This window comes from Rhinopithecus bieti, unplaced genomic scaffold (genome assembly GCF_001698545.2).
Source record: "Rhinopithecus bieti isolate Rb0 unplaced genomic scaffold, ASM169854v2 scaffold_36409, whole genome shotgun sequence".
Taxonomy (NCBI): Eukaryota; Metazoa; Chordata; class Mammalia; order Primates; family Cercopithecidae; genus Rhinopithecus; species Rhinopithecus bieti.
Window position 1 is genome coordinate 138,741 of NW_016815181.1, and position 15,084 is coordinate 153,824.

Consider the following 15,084-nt stretch of genomic DNA (forward strand, 5'->3'; position numbering starts at 1 on the left):
GGTAGTACCGGAGTTTCTTTGGCTCAAAGACTTTGCTCCATATTTTTCTTTCTTAAAATCAAAAGTTACCAGGAGAAACTCAAAATCTTCCAAATTTAATCATTTTTTCCTGTGATTTTCATTATAAATGTTTTCTGAATATAGGAAAGATGCAAGATGCATTTGGAAAGAATATCCTTTAAAAACAAACTCTAGGCATAAATTGAGTCACTGCTTAATCATGAAAGACTTTTAAAAATCCTGATTTTATAGTTGCAGCTTAAGTTTTTGCTTTAAAGCACTTTCAATAAACCTGAGAAAAGTACTTAAGAATTTTGGGGTTAACATAAAAAAAAAATACTAGTTTGAAGGGACCAGTTTGGATTTCCAACATGGTTTGAAAATTTGCGGTTTATCTGAATAAATTACCTTCAGTTAACTGAAGGTACTTTAGGTAACTGAAGGTCAGAGAGGTTAAGTTTTCCAATATTAAAGAGCTATAAGACAACTTTAGTTGATTGTAGAATTTATCAGAGCTTGCATTTTATATAGTTTTGAAATAACACAGCAGGCAGTATTATGCCTGAACATTTGTATTCCTTGGTTGCTTGAATCTGCTTGCTTCTTCAGACTTCTTCAGATCCACCTTTTCTCTGTTGTCAAAGCTGTCGTGTCACTTCATGCACAGATCATGATTACAATTCTAGCAGGTTTTCTAGTCTCTTTCTCTCTCTCTTTCATAATTAAAATGTATATCTATTATGGAAACTAATGTAATCTTTCTCAAACTTTATTTTCATCAGCCTAACCCCATACTCAGGTTACTTACTGTCATGTAGAGGGTAACCATATATCTCAGATTGCCCAGGATGGTCCTGATTTATATATGTCATCATCCTGGAACAATTATTAATTACCCTCTTTCATTCTTAAAAGTTTCCAGATTTGGGTAATAAATGATATGGTTTTCCTACATATAACTTATTACTTCCGGATACGTTACCTTACATCTCTCAGCCACAATTACTCTGCATCCTACAAGCTAATCTACTTGCTGTTTCTCCTGTGCAAAACTACTGTCATGTAACTCTACCCTGCCTTCCTACACTTTGAGCCTTAATTATAATCACTCCTTTACATAGAATGTATTCATTCAACAAATGTTTGCTGAGCACCAGTTGTGTGTCTGCCACTGTTTTAAGTGCTGGAGTTAGGGCAGAAGCAGGACAGACAAGGTTTCTGCTCTCACAGAGCTTCTATAGTAGAGCATCCATTGAACAACTGGATACATGGTGAGGACTACTGTATTTGCTCACATATTTACCCTCTTTGTTCATTGTCTTCTCTCTGATATTCTACCTTTTGAAAATAAATGAGGATGAGTGAAGATATGGTCAGTCCCTTCTCCATGGTTCCCCTCATAGTACACAGACAGGATCTGGCAACTACAGTGATGTAAAATGCCGTGTAGAAGCCAGAGGGCTCTCTGAAGGCTCACTGAAAAAATCAACTCACAAAAGGCAGAGTCAATGAAGAAAAGACATACAACTGTATTTAAGCCCCAGAGATATGGGGAAATTGTTCATTTTTTATGCTTTGGTTCAACAAAGTATGGACAGCCATGTGGAAATATGATTGGACAAAATGGTATGCTCTATTCCTAATAGTCTGAGTGGGGAAATCCAGCAAGGCCTGTCTGTCTAGATTCTTGGCCTCTCTGAGCATACGATTCTTCCTCTGGGTATGGGGTAGGAATCTTTATGGAATGGGGTCTTATTACTTACAGTCAAATAAGATACATCAGATAATTTACTTATGACCAGTCTTTACACAGAAAGATGGAGGGAAAGTTAGCGTAATATTTGTAGGTTTTATGGCTGGTTTTGGGGAAAAGGGGTTCTGGTTCTATGATCCATCTCGGGGAAGAGAGATTCTAGTTTCTGTGACTAGCCTCAGGGTAGAATGGGACTGAGAGCCATGAAGGCAGGAGAAGGACAGAGAAAATCTTTTGCTTCTGAAGCCTTCATTTTGGGGTATTGCTTTTTGAGTTCCAACAGCTGCTTAGTGTGCCAATGGGAAGATCTCACTGTGACACTCCAGGCTGCTAGGAAGAGCTGTATCTTAAGGATTATACTAAAAAATTATAATTCTCTTTCTGGAGTTCAAAGGAAGCAACATATATACAGGGTTGCCACAAACATCATGCTTTGGAACATCATGGATCTAATTAAACATCATGTTCAACCCCTACTCCCACCCCTCACCACACACACACACACACACACACACACACACACACACACTCACTCTCTCTCTCTCTCTCTCTCTCTCTCTTACTTATTCTCTAAGAACAAAAATCTAGATGAAAGTATTTGAGGAGAAAGTAAAGAAGAAGCATTAGGAAATGTAGATAATAAAACAAAAACTTCTGCAATCTATGACCTTGTAACTTGGGATCAGCACTAGCACAGCAAAAGTGTGTGAGTTGAGATGAAAAATGCCATAAACATCATCAAAATTACACATTTCTTGTTTGCTTCATTCTGCCTATTTACATGCATTTTAGGGGAAATTATTGGGGTGGACAAGAGAAAGGAGAGAGGTAAATGGGATATATTCATTTATACCTATGCAATTTTGTAAGTCAGTTGTATTCCATGTTATATTTTGTTACTTGTTGGTTTCAACTTCAAACTCTTCAAGGGCAGGGGCTATGCCTTCTAGCTTATTACCACATTCTGCTAATATTGAGTGCATACTATCTGATGGGCACTTTGCCAGATGCTAGGACACAGCAGTGGGTGAAAAAGACAAAATTCCTGCCATCATTATTAACCAGGGCATTTCCCACAACGTGTTTGCCCATGAACAAAGGTCTTGACTGAACACCCCATACAAGGAATCGAGATGAAAGAAACGGTTTTGATTGCCCATTTCTTACATTTGTTTCTGAGATTAAGGTGCTATTAAATTTGAAAGACTAGTTGCTTTCTCACTTGTCCACCCTTGTAATATTCTTAGTTTCTTGGCAAAGTTTTATATGAGCTGATAAGGGGCTCCATATATAGAGTGTTATTAGGCTCATTCTAATGGAATTTCCCTTTCTAAAATAATGGAAAGTTGTAGGAAGGAAGTGGGTGGGTCTGGGAAGATAGGTAACATTTATTAAGTATTCATTTTGTTCAGATACTATGCTAAGTGCTTTGTTTATTATGTCAGCTAATAATAATACTCTTTTTTTACCTCGATGAGGTTGTCGGGCTTTAAAACGTAACAACCACTTCCCAGTTTCAAGGTAACAAAAGACACTCCATGAAACAAATTCATGTGTATGTATCATCACATTTTGATAACACTAATGTGTTTTTGTAACCTTACTTACATTACTTTATCAGGTTAATATAATTTGGAAATAAGAAATTCATTTGAAAGTGGGAACTTCTGAGAAAATGAATTATTCAAAATGATACTACAAATGTGGTAGATTAACACCAAAATATTTCATTAACTTTTATCATCCTGAACAATACAAATATTCAGAATGGTAACTACAGATTATTTTCAAATTGTGAGAATAAATTGGAAATGTGGTGCTCAATTGGAAATAGTTTATGATAATAATTGTATCATATGGCCATCTAATTAATTTTTTAGAGAAATATGAAAACTAGGAGGCATATCAGAAAATGAAGGCTTAGATTATAAAGTAATCTCACCTGCATTTACTTTACATAGGCAAGCCATGTCACCTTCCTAAGCAGTCTCACTCCCTGTCATCACTATTTTGTGTTCAACATCTCTTTCACCCTTCAATGCCCGGAGGTCCCTTCTTCTCAGTCAGTGTCACAGTTAGCTCTACCCTCCTAGGCCTTAGGCTTTGGTGGCAAACTGAAAGGCCTCCAGGGGCTTGGCAGATACCGTAATGAAGTTACACCTGATATGAGAGACATGGGATGTGGTAGGGATTATGGAAAAAGTGAGAACAAATATCCTTTTAAAAATAGCAGCTCTCCTTCTGCACAGCAAGAGAAATAATCAGCAGAGTTAATGGACCACCCACAGAGTGGGAAAAAACGTTCACAATCTATACATCCGACAAAGTAATAATATCCAGAATCTACAAAGAACTCAGGAAGAACAAAACAATCCCATCAAAACGTAGGCTAAGGATATGAATAGACAATTCTCAAAAGAAGATATGCAAATGGCCAACAAGCGTATGGAAATGTTCAACATCATTAATTATCAGGGAAATGCAAATCAAAACCACAATGTGATACCATTTCACTCCTGCAAGAATGGCCATGATAAAAAAAAAAATCATAAAATAATAGATGTTGGCAAGGAAGTGGTGAAAAGGGAACACTTTTACATTGCTAGTGGGAATGTAAACTAGTACAACCACGAAGGAAAACAGTGTGGAGATTCCTTAAAGAACTAAAAGTAGATCTACTATTTGATCCAGCAATCCCACTACTAGGTATCTACTCATGGGAAAGAAGTCATTATACAAAAAAGATACTTGCACAAGCATGTTTATAGCAGCACAATTTGCAGATGCAAATATATGGAACCAGCCCAAACGCCCATCAATCAACAAGTGGATAAAGAAAATGTGGTGTGTAAGTATATAAGTATATATATATACACATACACACACACACACACACACACACACACACACACACACACAGCACAGAATACTACTCAGCCATGAAAAGGAACAAAATAATGGCATTTGCAGCAAACTGTATAGAATTTGGAGACTACTATTCCAAGTGAAGTAACTCAGGAATGGGAAACCAAACATCATATGTTCTCAATCATAATTGGGAGCTAAGCTATGAGGACACAAAGGCATAGGAATGACACAATGAACTCTGGGGACTCGGGGGAAAGGATGGGAGCAGGATGAGGGGTAAAAGGCTATACATTGCGTACAGGATACACTAATCAGGAGCTGGGTGCACCAAAATCTCAGAAATCACTACAAAAGAACTTATTCACGTAACCAAACACTACCTGTTCCCCAAAAACCTATTGAAATTACAAAATAAAATTTTAAAAAATTTTAAAAAGTAGCATCTCTCATGAAGGAATGCTGACCTAGTGCTTTCAGGTCTGATTTTTCAACAGAAACTAGAAATCTAACTTTGCATGTGGATTCTCCTGATGTTTAAATGTTAGCTACTTTTCCACCACTACTCTAGATGACTTCTTTCATCTACTCTACTCTCCATCCATCTCTACCTACCAGAAAATGCAAAGTCACCTGTCCATATGTTCTACATTTCCATGCTTCATATCCTGCTTGGTGATCCTATTTACTAATCCTTGTTAAGGTGTTCACCATTGACAGTGCTTTAATGTTCCTTCAAAACTACATTTGCATTTAAACCATGGCTAATGCTTTCTTTAGGAAGGAATTGATATCTAAGGGTAGCTGGCTATTAGGATAGATAGTTGTTTTGAAGAAGGAGGTACCACGAGTCCTCTCAAATCATAAGACATATAAGTTGATTGGCTATGGTTATATGTCAAGCTTTGCTCTGCTGCAGGCTAATGTTGCAGGTGTGAACTGAGCTAGATTCAATTTACAATACATTTACTCAGAATGCTCTATGTGCCAGTCAGGACTTTTTACTTTATAAAAGTGCAAAATCTTTTACTTATAGATTTTAACTAAGTTACAACATGTTTCACTTATTTATTCTGAGAAAAAAATGCCTTATTTTGTGAAGGGTGGAATTTTGGTAAAAAGAATGGTAAGTTTGTCTCAGTTAGCTCTGGCCACCATAAGAAAATGCCATAGACTGGGTGGCATATACAACAGAAATATATTTTCTCACAGTTCTGGAGGCTGCAAGTCCAAGATCAAGGTGCTAGCATGGTCAATTTCCAGTGATGACTCTTCCTGGCTTACAGACAGCTGCCTTCTCACTGATTCCTTACATGGCAAAAATAGGGGGCAGAGGAGGAGGAGCGTACAGAGGAAGGGGATACAGAGAGTGTGCATGTGCATGTGTGTATGTCTGTATGTGTGGTGTGCGCATGTCTGTATGAAAGAAAGAGAGAGAGAGAGAGAGAGAGAATGAGAGCAAGAGACAGCATGAGTGCCCAAGCATGAGATGTCTTATAAGGGCACTAATCCCATCAAGATGGTCTCACCTTCACGACCTCACCTAAAACCTAATTATCTCTCTAAAGCCCCATTTCTAAATATCATCACATTCAGGTTTAGCCTTCAACAAATAGTAGTACATGGTATAAAAGATAGAAATCTTCATTTAAAATCTTAATTTCCTAATATGTAATAAGCTATTCATGAACAGAAAAATATAATATCTGTTAATAAGCTATACTCTAATTGGTAAAATTTTCCATTTGAATTTTTTTCAATTGGGTTTGTTCCTAGAAAGGAATAGTAAACATGCTGGCTTTGCCTCTGTTTTTTTCATGTTCTTTTTTGTTTTTTTTTTCATTAGTCTTTCTGAATCTAAGTTCATGGATGAATTTAACCAGGAGACATAATAAAATCCATGGCTGAGTTAAAAATCCTTTAGCAATCATAGATGCTTCCCAGTTTACCATTTTAGATATTATTGATATTTTATTTTCTATTATGTTTTTGAATCCATAGAGAAGGATCAAGAATGAAGCAAAGACAAATTAAAATGCTGACACCTCAACCTGCAATAAGAAAATTTGTCAATAGAACAGTAACTAATATTTTATGCTAATTCCCCCTCTGTCTTGGTTTGCATTCAGTATGTTCTCAAATGGTCAATTAAAAAATATTTGGCAATTACTATGAGCCTAATTCAATGCAAGGTACCACGAAGTAAGTAAAAATAGATAAGGCACAGCGCCTGTTCTCAAGCAGTTTGAAGTTCATCTGGTAAAAGGAATTTATATGCACAAAATGCATGGAGAACCATTAAATTCTATGTTAAGTGGTACAGAATATCAAAGCAAGAGCAGTTCTGAAAAGCAGATAGTCATTTTTCATATAGAATAGTTGCCAAAATGACTAAAAATAAAGATGACTGACAATATCAAATGTTGGCAAGAATGTAGAACAACTGGAACTCTCATTCATTGCTGGTGGGAGCATAAAATGGTACAAATACTTGGTGAAAGGTCTGATAGTTTCTTATAAAATTAAACATAATGGATGGACCTTGAAAAGCTTATGCTAGGTAAAATAAGCCAGACATAAAGGCCAAATATTGTATTAATATGATTCTCCTTACACGAGGTACCTAGATTAGGCAAATCTATAGAGACAAAAAATAGAATAGAGGTTACAAGGAGTTGGGGGTGGGGAAATGGGGTGTTTAAATAGGTGCAGTGCTTCTGTTTGGAATGATAAAGGTCTGGAAACGGATAGGGATGATGGTTGCACAACATTGTGAATATACCTAATGCTACTGAATTGTACACTTACAAATGGCTAAAATGGTGAATTTTGTGTTCATATATTTTACCATAAAACAAATCACAGTCACACAGAATAAAATCAGAGTGTATAATAAAAAATAACCCCCCAAACCAAAACAAAACCCTAAAACACTCCTGTTATTCAGTAATTCCAGTTGTAGGTATTTATCTAAGAGAAAGAAAATATGTCTAGACAGCTTAGCTACATAACCACTGCCATAATACAGACATCAAGTAATAAAAGTGTGGTATGGCTGGGGTGGAATAAATGGGAATGGTATTCATCTTTAACCTATGAATTCATGGTTACCATAGCCATTACTGTATATATCTTAACAAATTTGGTTCAAGAATTTTAGGGAGGACTATACATTTTTCTTATAGTTTTACATGTACATGCATCATTTACTATAAACCTCTTTTGGTTGATACCAGGTGAGGTACTTGGTTTATATGTTCTTGACTAACATGAATGGGCAACAGGATTTAGAAGTTCATCACTCTAATCATACTCACCAGAACCCCATCTCCAAGAGGTATGAAGCAATGTAGAGTAGGAATTGTGTAATATTAAAGGATCAAAAAGAGCCTACTAATAGTGAAGAGCTGTTAGGACTTAAAGTTGGACATATTGGGACGTGTTTTAGTAAAGTAGCTATTGGAATATTGTATGTTGTAGGCCACCAAACATAAAGAAACAAGTAGATTGTGAAATGACTTGAGCACATAAAAAAGATTTGTAAAGAGGCCAGAGTGGAAGTAGTAATAAGAGATTTTTACCCAGAGATAGACCAGCAGCATTTAGTGGAAGAGACAAGACTGAAAGATTGTTATGGCTTCGGAACATGATTACTTTTTGACTCAATCTGTATGTCATCCACTATGATGAGCATGATGTTAAGTAACATATGGCTGAATACCTACAAACATTGAAATATGTTATGTTTTAGTGACAGCGCTTCTAGTGGTGAATAGGAAGGGATGATAATGCTTGTTTTTTTCTTTTTTTGCTGTTTTGTTTGTTTGCTTTTTTAAGGATATTGAGCAGAAGGATTTAGAACGTGATGATTAGAAAGATCAGATGCAGATCTTTTCTCTTCCCGTGGAGCCGTCGCCATGAAGCTGGAGCTGTGCAGTTTTAGCGGGTACAAGATCTACCCCGGACACGGGAGGCGCTACGCCAGGACCGACTGGAAGGTTTTCCAGTTTCTTAATGCAAAATGCGAGTTGGCGTTCCTTTCCAAGAGGAATCCTCGGCAGATAAACTGGACTGTCCTCTACAGAAGGAAGCACAAAAGGGACAGTCGGAAGAAATTCAAAAGAAAAGAACCCACCGAGCAGTCAAATTCCAGAGGGCCATTACGGGTGCATCTCTTGCTAATGGCCAAGAGGAATCAGAAACTTGAAGTTAGAAAGGCAAAGGCCTCCAATGAGAACAAGCTAGCAGGCCTGCTAAGGAAGCAAAAGACTAAGCAAGCATCGAAAAAGACTGCGAGGCTGCTGCAAGGCACGGGTGTTGTGTTTAAAAAAGGCAGCACCTCAAGGCAAAAAGTGAAGCCCTGTAAAGTCACTCCGAGTTGTGAAAACGCTAAACTGCCCAATTGATTTAAATAAAGATTGGATATTAAAAAAAAAAAAAAAAAAAAAAAAAAAAAAAAAAAAGAAAGGTCAATGCAGGTTTTGACACAATCCATATAAAGTGGGCCACAGTAGGCAACATCTACGTTAAGAAAAACAAAGGATAACTTTTTAGAGTTAGAAAATTTGAGAAGGGCACATATAGATGCATATGAAATATTGTAGCAACTATGACTAAAAAAGGAAACTAAGATTAAAATAAATATGCAATGTTTTAAAGGAAGAAAAATTAGAGGGACAGGCAAATGATTATAGACACCAAACTACTTTGCTGATTCTTTGGTTTCTTATATTTATTGAAAAGAACTGAGGTGTGCACGAGTGTGGGCAGGGGAAACACTGCATTAATGAGAATGAAAAGAATTATGAACTATAAAGTGAATGGAAAGATAAAGGACAAACCTCTTCTGAAGCTCACTGACTATGAGCTAGGATACAGGATCCGAGACTGAAGGAACCGTGTTTCCTAGCCTCCAAGTGGTTAGGCCTAATGAAGAGATCAGTTCATCAAGTCTCAGACAAAACAAAGCAAACCTAAGACAGGAACCCTGAGTATGGCCAAAACTAAGAAGGCAGGGACTGTTCAACTATGCCTTAGAGATTTATACTTTCTGGAAAACAGTACATTTCTTGGCAGCTCACAAATTCCACATGTATGTTGGGAAGGCTCTAAGTGTATTTGATTTGTTCAGAAACAGGTGTAATCCATCTAAAACAACGAGGCCATCTATTATTGTAAGCTGAGAGAAAGAGAAGTGAGAAAGAAATCCTCAAAGCAAATGAATGCCAGTGTTGGCACGAAAATCTCCCTGGTCTCATCTGTAGTTACAGCTGAGTAAGTACCAACAATTTCTGGATACATGTGATTTCACCTGTCAAAGAAACTAAATTAGAAATCTCAGTGTCCAACTTTGCCTGACTAGTAGCTTGTAAGCTTCAGGCACTCTTTGGAGAATATTGAATTCAGAAACTGATGGAAGAATTAAAAATCATACAAAATAAACAAGTTCAAAGGTTTTATATACCTTCAAACTGCCCCTATTGGACTCTGTTCACTGTCTGAAGTATATTTTTCTCATTTTGAAAAATAATTGTTCTTTTTAAAAATCAAACATGTTATAAAGGGAAAGCAACAGAACATACAAATAAAATATTCACAGATTGGAACACACAAAATATTCAGATTCAAGGTGTGTGTAGTACCAAAATAAGAAAAACAAATCCAACAAGCCCATCCAAAAACACAGTATAACTAATGTATTTATTTTGCTTATCATAGGATTAAGTTGGAATAAAACTAAATATGAACAGTGTAATACTCTCAGTATGGGTACCTGCTAAATAATTAAATTTTGCATTTTTTATCATCTGTATATTTATATTGATAAATACATTTATATTTTATAAATATAGCATCTGATAATTTATGCAGAATAATTGCTCAGATAATCTGGTAATGGAAAGAGTTACTTTGCATTTATAAATGCTTTGTACTTACATACTGCAATGCTTTTTAATGGAGGAGAGCCAAGCCATCTGGGGTATATTACTTGGAAGATTGTTTCTCTATATATTACAGCTAAAATCAGTCATGGTACTACTCTTAATAGAAACAAGAATCTGTTTTCTTGACTTCCAGTACACTGCTCTGTTGAATAATATTCTAAGGGTTTATATAGAGAACCAGTAGGGAGTTTATGTTATCCTTATAACCTTAAGAAACAAAAATTGCTTAGAATTAGCCTTAACTATAAGATTAACCTGGAATTGAAAACAGAAAAGGGCTGGCATTAAGAACTGAAACACATAATTAAGAAAGTTAAATCTGTTCCTACACACAGACCATCATTTCATAAAGAATCTTTTTATTAACTTTTAACAACAAGTAATTGTGAAAGTATTACAAATAAATAATTTGGAGGAAATTCTTAAAGGGGTGGTACTAGGAAGTAGCAGGTTTTCTGAGATGTAAGAAAACTGGTAAGTCAAATACGACTTCTAGCTTCAGAGAATGGCTAGACCCTGGTGCTTTGTTTAAAGTAAATAACCAGTACCTGCCTTGCACTGAAGACTTTCAAAATCCTGAAAAATTATTCTACAGTCTGGAAGCAGAGAATAGGTTTGGCCAACCCAATTCCTAGGGATGTAGATTTGTGAACAGTTCCACATGTTTCCTGCAGCAGGTATAATTTGTCCATTAATAATGCTCTCTTTCTAACTTTCATAATTCTATAGGAGCCAAAACCAAGAAGAATTACATGCCTAAATATAGGCATGCTATGCCTAGGATACTAAAGAAAAATACTGACTTGTGCCAATCAGTTTATGACTTGAGGCACAGGTTTGATTATCCTTATCTTAATATACACAATAACAAGTGGTAGTGTTGTCCGTAAAATTATAGTAGTGATTGAAACTGCTCAGTTTTGAAAAGAATTATTTGCTTCAGTGTTCAGGAAAGAAGGTAACATCTCACTTTTTGATCTATATTTCCCAAGGGAATAGGAGAGACAAGGAATGTAATGTTACAGTGATAGATAAGTTTATGCTCCTGAACAGATAATTAGAACATCTATCTCTAAAACAGATTTGGGATCAAAAAAAAAAAAATGCAAAGCTCAGAAAAATCCAGATGTTAAAACAAAAGAGACGACTTGGAGAATTATAACACTTTGCTAGAACAAGTTGGGTGGGTTCCAGAAATACACGTTTCTTATAGGAGTGGACATTCCCATCCTTCCTCCTCCTCCTTGTGGAACAAGGAATGCCTCATCTGACTGATGAAATTTGGAGAAATCTCTGGCTTCTTGGTTCTGCCACTTCATTAAAAAGCCAGTTCAATTCAGGGAGCTGGTGTTAGAAATCCCAATTGTAACTGCAAGATAAAGGCAGTCAGATTTACCAACATGGCAGGAAATATTTTGATCCCTACCTGACTCCTGTGAAGATTTCTCAGATGATTCAAAATCTGTAAGAAGATGGGTGGGGTTGTGACTTTGGAGACCTGAAAAATGTTTTAAGTAAGTAGGTGCCAGGGGTCCTGAAAATATTCCCAGCTTCATTTCTCACAGAAAGCTTCCCCATCATCACAGTTACACTCGTCTTCAGGGGTAACCTAGTGAAGTGCTGGCAGTTGGGTTTTGGAGTCTCACTGCTTAGATTTGGATGCCGTCTTCACCTTTGTCACCTTGGGCAAGTCACTTAACTTCTCTAGGCCTTGATTTCTTCATCTGCGAAATAGGGAACATAAGTAATATTACCAAGTAATTGTCCAATAAAGATAAGCAGTTTTATTCCATTTTGATTATTTTAATACTCCTTAATGTTAAATACTCCTTCATAATATTGGGGAATACAGCAAGTCCAGCATTTCTAAAATGATTGCCTCATTCCTTCTAACAGATATCAGAAAGTACTACTGTTAGAGATGTGAAATTATATCACTCACATCTGACAGGCCTGAGACAAGGTATATCACCTATCCCATCCTCTTACGTCAGTTTTTTATTGCTGCTTTACAAATTACCAGAAACTTAGTGGCTTCCAACAACACAAAGTTATTATCTTACTGTAAATTCTGTAGGTCAGACATTTGAAATGGGTTTCACTGGGCTAAAATCATGGAGTTGACAGCGTTGTGTTTTTCTCTGGATCTAGGGGAAAATCTAATGCCTTTCCTTTTCCAGCTTTTAGACACTGTCTGCATTCCTTGGCTCACGACTTGTTCCTCCACCATCTTTTTCATGAGTCACATCTTCCTCTGACTTCTGTCTCTCTCTTCCACTTTTAAGAACCCTTGTGATCATATTAGAACCATCAGGATAATCCTCCCATCTCAAGATCCTTAACTTAATCACATCTGCAAAGCTCCCTTTTCCACGCAACCTAATGTAATCACAGGCTCAGTAAATTTATTTGTAGTCACCTTCAGGGGACTGTTATTCTGCCATACATAACAGGTAAAGAAACTGAGGCCCAGGGAAGTTAAGTGACATTCTAATCTTCACACTCAGTGCATAGTGGGACTAAAGCCCATGTTTCTTTATAAAATTTTATTGATACATGATATTTGTACATATATATAAGGTGCATGTGATATTTTGTTACATGCATGGAATGGGTAATAATCAGGTAGGGCATACAGGATATCCATCACTGAAGTGTTCATCTTCTCTAAGTGTTAGGAAAATTTCAAGTTCTCCTTTCTAGCCATTTTGAAACACATATACATTGTTGTTAATTATAGTCACTATACTCTGCTATTGAATATTAGAACTTATTCCTTTGATCTGACTGTATGTTTGCACCCATTAACCAACCTCTCTTCATTACCCTCCTCCCACCCCACACACACTTCCCAACCTCTGGTGTCTATTATTCTACTTTCTACCTCCATGAGATGAACAATTTAGCTCCCACATATAAGAACATGCAATATTTGTATTTCCGTGTCTAGCTGATTTCACTTCACTAATGACCTCCAGTTCTATTGTGTTGCTGCAATTGACAGTATTTCATTCATTCTTAACAGTCAAATAAATATTCCATTGTGTATATACACCACATTTTCATGATCGTTTGATGTGCTGATGGACACAGGTTGCTATTGTGAACAGTGTTGCAATAAATATGGGGGTGCAGGTATCCCTCTGATACACTGGTTTCTTTCCTATTGGATAAATTCTTAGTAGCAGGATTGCTGGATCAAATGGTAGATCTGTTTTTAGTTTATTTTTTAGAAAGCTTCATACTGTTTTCCATAGTGGCTGCACTAACTTACATTTCCACCAGAAGTGTACAGGAGTTCCCTTTTCTGTGCATCCTCACTAGCATTTTTTTGTCTTTTTGATAATAGCCATTCCAAATAGAGTAAGATGGCATCTCATTGTGGTTTTGATTTGCATTTCCCTGATGAATGATTTGAGCATCTCTTCATATATCTGTTGGCCATTTGTACATCTTTTTGAGAAACGTTGACTGATGCCTTTTCCCACATTTTAATGAGAGGATGATGATATTATTTTACTGTTGAGGTGTTTGAGTTCCCTGTATATTCTGGATATTGATCACTTGTCAGAAGAATAGATTGCAAGTATTTTCTTCCATACAACAGGTTGTCTCTTCACTCTGTTGATTGTCTGCTTTGCTGTGCAGAAGTTTTTAGTTTCATATAGTTCAATTTATTTTTCATTTTGTTATCTGTGCTTTTGAGGTCTTTGCCTAGACCAATGTCCTGAAATGTTTTCTCTGTTTTCTTCTAGTAGATTAATAGTTTCAGGTCATAGGTTTAAGTCTTTCATCCATTGTGAGCTGATTTTTGTATACAGTGGGAGACAGGAATCCAGTTTCATTTTCTACATATAGATATCCAATTTTCCAGCACCATTTATTGAAGAACGTGTCCTTTCCCCAATATATATTCTTGCCATCTCTGTCAAAATCAGTTGGCTATAAATATATCGATTTATTTCTGGGTTCTCTATTCTCTCTATATTGGTCCGTGTTTTTATACCATTGCATGCTGTTTTTGTTTCTATAGCCTTGTAACATATTTTGAAGTCAGGTATTGTGATGCCTCCAACTTTGTTCCTGTTGCTCAGGATTGCTGTGCTCTTTTTAGGCTTCATATAATATTTAGGATTGATTTTTCTAATTCTGTGAAGAAAGACATTGGTATTTTGCCAGGGACTGCACTAAATCTGTTGATTTGAGCAGTATCTTCATTTTAACCATACCGATTTTTCCAATACATTAAAATGGAATGTCTTTTCATTTCTTTGTGTCCTCTTCAATTTCTTTCGTCAGTGTTTTGTATTTTTCACATTCTTTGCTAAATTTATTCCAAGGTATTTTATTTTTTGTAGCTGTTGTAAATGGGATTGCCATCTTGATTTCTCAGTTCACTGTTGGTGCATAGAAACAATGCTGATGGGGGCGGAGCAAGATGGCCGAATAGGAACAGCTCCAGTCTCCAACTCCCAGCGCGAGCGACACAGAAGACCGGTGATTTCTGCATTTTCAACTGAG

The 15,084-nt window shown here is 36.4% G+C and overlaps 1 pseudogene across 1 annotated transcript; it reads left to right on the forward strand.

Annotated features, from left to right (window-relative positions):
* The first annotated feature begins 8,511 nt into the window (after positions 1 to 8,511).
* Positions 8,512 to 9,024, forward strand: LOC108515853 (60S ribosomal protein L24 pseudogene; annotated as a pseudogene). Its single transcript, XR_001881652.1, has one exon. The product of XR_001881652.1 is annotated as a 60S ribosomal protein L24 pseudogene (transcript).
* Positions 9,025 to 15,084: the final 6,060 nt, after the last annotated feature.